This window comes from Papaver somniferum, chromosome 7 (genome assembly GCF_003573695.1).
Source record: "Papaver somniferum cultivar HN1 chromosome 7, ASM357369v1, whole genome shotgun sequence".
NCBI lineage: Eukaryota > Viridiplantae > Streptophyta > Magnoliopsida > Ranunculales > Papaveraceae > Papaver > Papaver somniferum.
Window position 1 is genome coordinate 119,224,049 of NC_039364.1, and position 9,504 is coordinate 119,233,552.

Below are 9,504 nucleotides of genomic sequence, written 5' to 3' on the forward strand. Positions count from 1 at the left end.
CCAGCCCAATGTGGGCCCCAGATGGCCGGTCTCCCCAAAGGAGGAGCATGGCATGCCAAACCGTTTGGCCAAAGTTGCGCACGCGTGACTGTTCCAAAACCCTAATTAGGGTTTGCGGCATTGCATAACTGTCGTAGTTTGATCACGACCATCCATCTTCACAAGCCTAGATGGAGGGTGTAGATATAGACTTAAAAGGTCCCGACAGTATCAACGAGATCACCGTGGGCCCACCTATGCGCACGCAAGTTCGGCCTAGGCCAACCATGACTGAACACCTCGAAACGCGCGCCCATATGAGCCATGTCGACAGGCTTCCAAATCCTTCGCGGCAATGGATTTATGTCGCAAATCGATCACGACCACTCATCTTTGCCAGACAAATTGAGTGGCCTAGATCGCACCTCCACAAGACGAAGTGGCATGCACTTGTACGCCGGCAAGCCGTCTACAAGCATGCCCGGTCGATCCCACCAAAAGAGGTGTCCATGCTTGATTTCGGTCAAGCCCAAAAGTGATGCTTGCGAACCTCTTTAAACCCTAAAATCCATCAACGATCGCAAACGCGTGTCACAGATCATCTCGTCCTTCCAACTTTGTCAGCTTGGTCGGACAGCCTAGATTAAAAGCTAGACGACCAATAAAGCAGCCCGATGATCACCGTCCGCCACTCTTCCACAGGGAGTGACCGACCAAAGCATGGCTCGCCCAAGCAGCCTCCAAAAAATCACTCGAAGATGGTTACACATGATGCTATTTTAAGGCGCTTGATCCGCGACTTATTCGTTCAAGCTTTAAAACAATGATGCTTCATACATATTGATTGTATTCGATGCATTACATGCATATAGTATACACGATATTTCATGAATATCGATTTCCTAAAATAACTTAGTTATTTAACCTAGCATCGTATGCTACTTCCTGTGGGTCCCACGATCCACTCATTCGAGACATCAAGCATGTCACAAACTGGGGATACTTACTGGGGTATTGGTCTAGCGGTTTACAGCGTGCAACGCGCCATTACAAGAACGTGTCAGGGAAAGACGGACGGTTAACAGTGATAAGGGAAGTGGGCAAAGACGTGATCGTGCAACACTTCTACACGACCCCACTACTCCATCACTTCACTTCCTCCACTTCATATGAGATGAGGGTTGCGCTCAATGACTTGTATAAATAGGTTCCTCAACCTATTTCCAAAAACACAAGAGACAAACACAGAAAAACCAAGTGTTGTCACAGTATCAAGAAAATACCCAGAACTGATAGCTTACATTGTACAAGCCAGTTCATCATTCTGATACAAGTCATAAACAACCAATACCTTCACAATCTCAACACCTTCTTCGCTTCCCTCCCTAAGATCAACCCCGTCTCCTTCACTTTGTGACCGAAGCAAGTCTGGAACGGCCATTTCTTGGTTTAGGCCAGAATTGTATAGATTGATATCTCGAATCAAAAGCACTCCCGTGCAGTGCATTTATTTAGGGTTTAGATTCATTTCTTATCCACACACACCCAAAATTACCAAAACCAGCAAAAATAATTTTCACCCATAAAAAGTTCCAAAGACAAACCAAATATGGATGATGAATTCTTCACGAGGTCTTGTATATCCATGAGGACCCATCCCAAACATGTGATAACCCTTCTGACCGATTCAGAGAACGAAGGAAAGGTCCAGTCGATCTATCCAGGGTGTGTAATAAGGTTTTGTCTCCAGAAGAAAGAGTACTCAGCTTCTTCCATCGACTTCAAAATATGTCATAGCCCGTTGCGCTCTTATGATAAATGGATGAAATTCATGATAAGCCGCGATCATGTGAGGGGCAATCTGATTGAGGCGCAAATCATGAATGCAGTAATGGCATCTGCGATACTTCAGATTAGGAAAGATGCTGCAGGTTTGATTACTTTCATCTCTAGATGGTGCATGGAGACTCATACGGCTATATCCAGGTGGGGTGAAATGACTATTACTTTGGAAAGTGTAGTCGTTCTGTTGAATCTTTCTGTGATAGGGAAACTTGACGTTATCTTGTCCGAAGAAGAAGAAGAAATGCGCGCCACTCTAGTCACGTAGTCAACAGGATATGTTCGGAAGGACAATGAGGAAAAGTGCTTTTATACTTGGTGGGTGTCTGAATGGTTCCCTGAGGAGCCGGAGCCGAATCAGGTGTTGGATAACACGCTCGTTGTTGCTGCCTTTTTAGCCTTGTGGTTATCCAGAGATATTTTTAATGACGGCTCTGGCAAGAAAGAAATAAGATAGAATCTCATCAAATTTGCTATCAAATTGGCGAAAGGCGTTGTTCTTCCCATAGGCAGTTTGTTCCTCGGCTCCTTGTACACCCATCTAGATTTCTTAGCGGCGGACATGTATGTTTCTAATGGGTATATGAAGGTAGACTCATATGTCCATGTCGCCTTCCTCCAAGCATGGTTGTGGGAGCATTTCAAAGATTATGCTCCTAATCCGGTAACTTCATTTCCTGGTACATATGGCGGCTCTAGGATACTTCGTCGGTTGAAGAGGCGTCCAAGACCTGGCTCAAAGCTAGTCGATTTCTTTGACAACACGTATGCAATCAACTTCCGTCCCTGGGCTCCAGTCCATGCGTCCATAGTTCAACCAGACGTTTTTGCTTCTGCCCCGGACATGATATTGCATTCTGATGGAGAGAACATGAACATTGGAGAACTGTGTTCATGCGAAGCCGCATACCTGGATATGTACCGTCGTCTTTTTCAAGGAATTTTTTGAAGTGGTTCCTTATATCATTGACAGGGTTGCTCGTCATATGGGTTTCGATTAGGGAATTCCATTCCGCCGTCCATTGATTCCTCCAAAAGAAATTTTGGCGTCTGTTTTTGATAGCATCGTTTTTGCAACAAAGAAAAGCCTCCCATTTTTGCTCCCAGAAAGACAGCTAGTGACAACCCCTAAGTATAGGGAATTTTGGCAGGAAGAGTTCCTCGCTATTCATCAATTCGAGCAGATGTTGTGACAGATCCACACGGCAAGCCCTCCTCCAAGGTTTTGGCAAAACACGGATTGTTGAGGTTGCCTTCTTCGGGTAAGCGGAAATCTTCTAGCCTAGATAAAAACAGTCCCCAGGAAAAGGAGCGAAGGTCGAAAAGTCACGCAGGCGGCATCCGATCGGCTTCGACGACCCTTGTGACTTTCAGTTCTTCCAATATGCAAGTATGTATGATTTTCTTCCTGATTTGGCCGAATTGCGTAAATATTCTGAATTGTCGCCACTGAATATCTCTTCCCCTTTTTAACTTAGGGTCTTGACAACATGAACGCCTTCGCCAGACTTGCACGTGGTCAGAAAATGGCACCTTCTGAAGAAAAAATCTGGCGATACTGAGCCTTTTGACAGTGAAGAGGAAAACGAAGAAGAAGAAAGCTCGGGATCTGACGGTGGCGGGAAAAGCACTTCGGAGTGTAGCAGCGAGTCATCTTCCAGTCCCAGTGGGCATGCAGATGAGTCGGTGAGTTTTCACACGTTTTCCTCTTGGACTATTTATTTATACAGAATAAATATTCAATTGGTGATATTACAGGAAGAAGCCACTTCTGAAGATAATTCTGAGATGGTGATTCATCGTAATGAATATGTAGTTGCGTCTCCAATCATGAAAACCGTACCCGCTGGTAATCTGGAGATGGAGATCGATCGTCATGAATATGTTGTTGTGCCTCCAATAGCGAAAAACGTTGTCGTGGATACGGGCGCGATTGTTCCCAAAGAATCTTTGCTGGTCACGGATTCAGTTGCAGGTGCCGCCTTCGACCCTCCATTTTTGGCTCCCTTTGAAGGTTATGTGTTGATCGGAGGATTCAGTGTGCCAGCTAAGTATGCAGAGTTGTATACCCAAATATGGGAGAAATATGGACATATCGCGACAACTAAGAGGGTCACCAGCCGGTTTTCATTAATTAAGCGCGTGGAAGAAGCCTTATCTTCAATTCATGACATGTGCAACGTGACTGGCCACATCGTTTCTGGAGATGTAGTCTTAAGCTGGGAGTTCCGCCGGGACATGTGTGTGGACTTTGAGTTTAACGCCTCCTGGTTCTGTGAAGGATTTTCCAAGATCCATAAGTTGCACGCTGAAATGGCTGAAGGTCCCTCCGCGTATTTGATCAATCGACAGGAGGAAGAAATCGAGAAGTTATCTCATGAGTTGAAATTGAAGCAGGCGGCTCTTCAAAGCATGAAGACGCCTTCTCCAAGAAGAATGGGATGTTGTTGGACAATTTCCCTTGAATGCTTTTATTTTCTGAACTTCCTCCTCTTAGGTTTTTTTTTTTTTTTGAAAGGCAAGAGATGCCTCTTTTATGGTTTGATTTTCTGGTTTTTGTTTTGGATTGATAGATGATTTCTTTATTAAGGATTTTTGCATTGGTTTTTTTTTTTTTGGATGGTTTTGTGAGTAATTTTCTGATAGTAATGGTATTTGGATCAACTAATATGTTAGAATCCAAATTTTGAATGCAAGTAGCGCAACCATTTTGGAGAAATAGTAAGTATTGCATGAAAAAGGAAAAATATGGGAGCGATATGAAATCTTAGAACAATTGGGTTATTGGCTTTTGTTATCAATATGGAACTAATGCCTGCGTCAGATTTCCAACATATTCAAAACGTGGGTTGCACAAACCATGTTCGAAAAAAGATTACTCGCTTAAGGGTCTCCCAACGACACTGAACTTTCCGGGTGCAAATCCGAGTTTGTTGTATGACGCAATCATGACCGCAGGAAATCCCCAGTCGCTCTTTATTGTCTGGCGGTGAGAAGTCCCCGATCATTATTTTATTGTCTTTATAACATCTTTATGTCGATCCACGGTAGAGCGGAGAATCTCCAGTTCCCAGGCGCAATTCCCCTGAATCAATCTTTTCTTGGACAATGCGCTTCAGATCATTGCACTCACTGGTAGGATGATGTATAAACCTGTGATAGTGGAAATATATTGGATCTAACATCTCTTGATCAGTTGGTGGACGCCATACCGGGGGTAGTTGGACTGCTCCTTCTCGCACCCAAATTTCCAGTAATTCCAGAACTCTTCTTATAGGCAACGGGAAGCGTGGATTTTTTGAGTCTAGCTTCTTTCATATCAGGGGATGTTGTGGTGGAGATTCTTGTAGGATTTGATATGAAGCTCTTTTCGAGGGTGGAATCCATGCTTGAGCGGTCATTCATTCGTAAGCGAGTCGTTGCTTCTTCCATGTTGCTGAAGGGTAATTTCTCTTGAGGGGACTGCATCGGCGGCGGCGATGCGAAGTGGCTAGGCTGGATATTGTTTGTTGGCGCAGCGCTCGTCTCCATAGGCATCTAGGCGGATTTCCCCTTCTTCAGGTTCCTCTATTTTCAGTAAAGCGGTTGTGGCTGCGGACTGTTGGACAACTCTTTGAACTTTTACAAGAGTTCGGAGATAAAGGTTCTCCAACAAAGCTTCATATGCCGGCTCTTTATTTTTGTCTTGTAGATATTGTGGTGCACCTGGCAAGTCTCCTCCTCTACTTTTATGAAACTGTCTTGGGTCTTTGTCATCGACAGGATTCAATTTGTTGCTTCTCTTCTACTCTTGCATGACATGGCTACGTGTTCTGTCGGCATCCTCATTGGTAGAGGCACGGATCTTAGCCAAAGATTCAATATTTTTTGCATCATCTCTGAAATCAGTAGGATACTTCGGGCAAGTGTTCGCTGACTCTTTTCACAATCGGCTTATCATACTCTTCAGGATACGAAGCGTATAATTCTGCCGCTTGATAATATCAACTTGGCTTGAAGCAATATCCTCTAGCATTTTCGTCCTACTTTCCATGGTAGTTGGTTCCCGGAGATTCGTTGCTTTGGAAGGGTTTGGATGACCAGGATACGTATAGAAAAGTTGGAATTGGTGATTGAAATGAATTTCAGTGAGTGATTGAATTAGGCTTAAGACCAACTACAATGGAAATGTTTTTTAACTGATTTTTGCGACTGAAAGATTAATCTCTCACTGTGGTCGCCAGTTGTTTTGGGGTAAAAATTGTTTCTGCCGGTTTTGGTAAATTTGGGTGTGTTGATAAGAAACGAATTTGGACCTAAAAAAATGCACTGCATGGGAGTACTTTAGATTCGAGAGATCAATCTGTACAATCCTGGCCTAAACCAAGAAATGGCCGTTCCAGTCTTGCTTCGGTCACAAAATGAAGGAGAAGGGTTGGTCTTAGGCAGGGAAGCGAAGAAGGTGTTGAGACCAGAATGGTTAATTCTAAAGGTGTGGCTATGTTATGACTTGTATCAGAATTTGGAACTGGCTTGCGGAATGTAAGCTATCAGTTCTTTGGTATTTTTCCGGATACTTGTGTTGTTGTTAACCAAAACTCTTCTGTCCTTTTGGTTGAAATGGGTAGAAACCTATTTATACAAGTCATAGTTTGAACGCACCCTGGTCTCGTAGGAAGTGGGAGTAGTTGAGTGATGGATAAGTGGGGTAATGTGTAAATGCTAGAAACCACGTCCCCACTATGAAAGAAACGAGTTAGTTTACACCCACTACTGCTTTCCACCACTAACTGCCCGCTTTCCAGACACTTTCTTATGATGGGCGTGTTGCACGCCGCACGCTGTAAACCGCCAGATCAATACCCTGATGAGCATCCCCCAGTTTGTGACATGTTTGATGTCTCGAGTATTTTCGTGAAAAATGTGCAGCAGATTGCTGAGTGGGTCTTGCGTGCAAGACTTAATTATTCTGATCAATCGTGCGCCAGCTAGGTGGCGGATGATCATGTTGTGGCAAGTCAAGCCATGAAACTTGAAGCAGGAAAATGGCGTGTGAACGTGAGACTTATTGTGGGCCGATTAACTCCATGGAGAAGTTGGACGACTGAGATTGTATTTCATGAGAGAAGGTGGCCGTTGTTTATGGCCACATTCCGTTGGCACCTAGTGATGGCATAGTGGCGCCAGTGGCATGGTGGAACGATTGGCACGTGCTACTGGCGTAATGACATGCTAGCTACATGCCAGTGGCATAGTGGCGCGAATAGCGCCTGGCGTAGCCGCGGTCGTTATATCTTGGCATATTGGTGTTGGATCCAAATATGGCTCGGCAATATTGGCTCTAGTTGCCGTATCAAACCTAATGCCTAGGTAGCATTATTTGACATGGTTGGCGTAGCGGCCTTACCTAAATTAGGGTTTGGCATGCCATAATCCTAATTAGCGCGTGTGGCATGCGACCGCGACACGATGACATTTTGTGCAAATTATGCCATAGCCGCATCAAAGGAATTATGGTAGGGACATAGTGTCGGAATGACCACAGGCGCAAGGATAGCCATGGGTGGCCATGGCATAGCGCCCTTTCTAGGGTTTCCTGGGCACATCATGGCTCGTGGCGTGTTGTGGGACCTGAGTGACGTAATTTGGGCCACAACCAGAAATTAAGGTTTCGACTAATGGCACCGAAGCAGAAGTCGTGTTTTGATCATAAAAAACCCTAATTGGGGTTTGTTATGGCGTTGGCCACGATCAAAAAGTGAGTTATCACGTAGCCGCACTTGTTGTGTCACGTTGGCATGCCAATTAGCATGTTGGCGCGGAAAGGCGCATTTGGCATGCCGATTAGCATATTTGGCGCGGAATGGCATGTTTGGCATGCCATTAGCATGTTGGCGCGGAATGGCACGTTTGGCGTGCCATTAGCATGTTGGCGCAGTTTGGAAAGCTAATTGGCATTGTGACCATCCGGTGTAATTTGCCTTTATTAATACTGTGGCGGGTTTAAGAGTGATCTGATTGGTCAATAGGAAAGGGGCCAGCCAAACATAGGGCGTGGTCACACTTCTAGTGCGCGTGGGGGATTTAGAGCGACCTGATTGGTCGATGGGAAATAGGAGGGCCGACAAGCATCATGGGGCGTGTCCACACGCAGGTGGCGCCTGCTAGGGCAGACCGGCTGGCCCATGGCGCGGCCACGCTTCTCTTTGTTGTTCCTACTTTCCGCGTCTCATTTATTTCTTGTTTTCTGATTTTGGGTAGGACTTTGCACCTACTAATCCATGACGGATCAATTACCTAGTTTGCCTAGGTTTAGTTTCAACCAGCAAGGTCTGATATACTGCGCAGGGCGCAAAAACCTAATTTTTGCAAATTAATTAGGTTGGTATTTGAATCTTGTGAATTGTCGCAAAATTGATTGTGCATATTGACACAGAGTTCTTTAAATTTATTGACAGAGAGCAGCACGCTTTCCAGTTGAGTACTTTTATGCAAACCTTAACCTTGATACTTCGGGAAATTCATACTACTCAGCTTGCGAGTGAACACTAATTGTCATGCCATATCAATATTAAGGGTTCAGCCGGGGAACATAGCACATAAAGTGTTCAATGAGCCTTATATTAATGAATAATACATGTAAGGTGTCGAAATTTACAGAATATCTGGGATTGTTGCTACATGCACCATTCTGGATAAATTTCATATGGATATATTGAATTGCTCAATAAATGCGCCAGTGAAAAGGTTGGGCACTCATCACCTTTACATGGCTCCGTTTCTTTGCAGAGTGACGGCACATTAAATGTAAAGTTTTACAATTTTAGCCCTGAATTAAAAACCACCATCAGCATCGTCAGGTCTAGTCTTCTTCTCATATCTTGGTGGAGGAAATGGAAAGCAGCGAGACATTGCAGGTTATCAAGAAACCAACACTCGTATACAGAACCGCCAACGTTGCTCTTGTCCATGCACCATGTCCCCGCACTCATTTCCAGTTTCAATAAGACTCTCAATTTTGTCTTCCTTATTATACTGAATCACGGACACGGAAGTAAACTCGGAATTTTCTACGAATTCAACTACTGAACTCACAGACCGAGACAAATGAAATCTATCTCTCGAAAATTACACTAAACTTAAGTCAGTCCAAATGGTTTCTTAAGCGACGAAGAAGAGCCACTACTAAACTCTGATCTTGTAGGTGGATATAGGAAGATCACCAATGTCATGGGCATTTCCAGATTCGTAGAAAATCACTGTAAAAACTCAATTCTGAATCGACCAAAACTTCATTTCATTCCAACAGCTTTCACAACATCTCAAGTATCTTCCATGTCTTAGCAACACCACAACCATCTGCACCATGTCTCCTAGTTCAGAATTTGACCCATTCTACTCACTGTCATTTCTTGTGACAACAACAAATACTCAACATCAAACTATAATCTCTATTTCCCTTTCTTTTCCTGAAACTTCCTACAACCACAACTTACCATTCCACTTATCATTTCAATTACAGAACAATCCTTGTTCTAGCTTCGACTGTAATGCCATATCTTCATTACCCTCTCCATTGCATTTTCCTTACACATGAAATAATTCTCCTAGATAAACATTCAATACTCCATCTCATATGTAATTCTAACTGCATACCAAACCACGTCCTCTTCTTCTTTATCTGTTTTGCATTAAATCCCATGA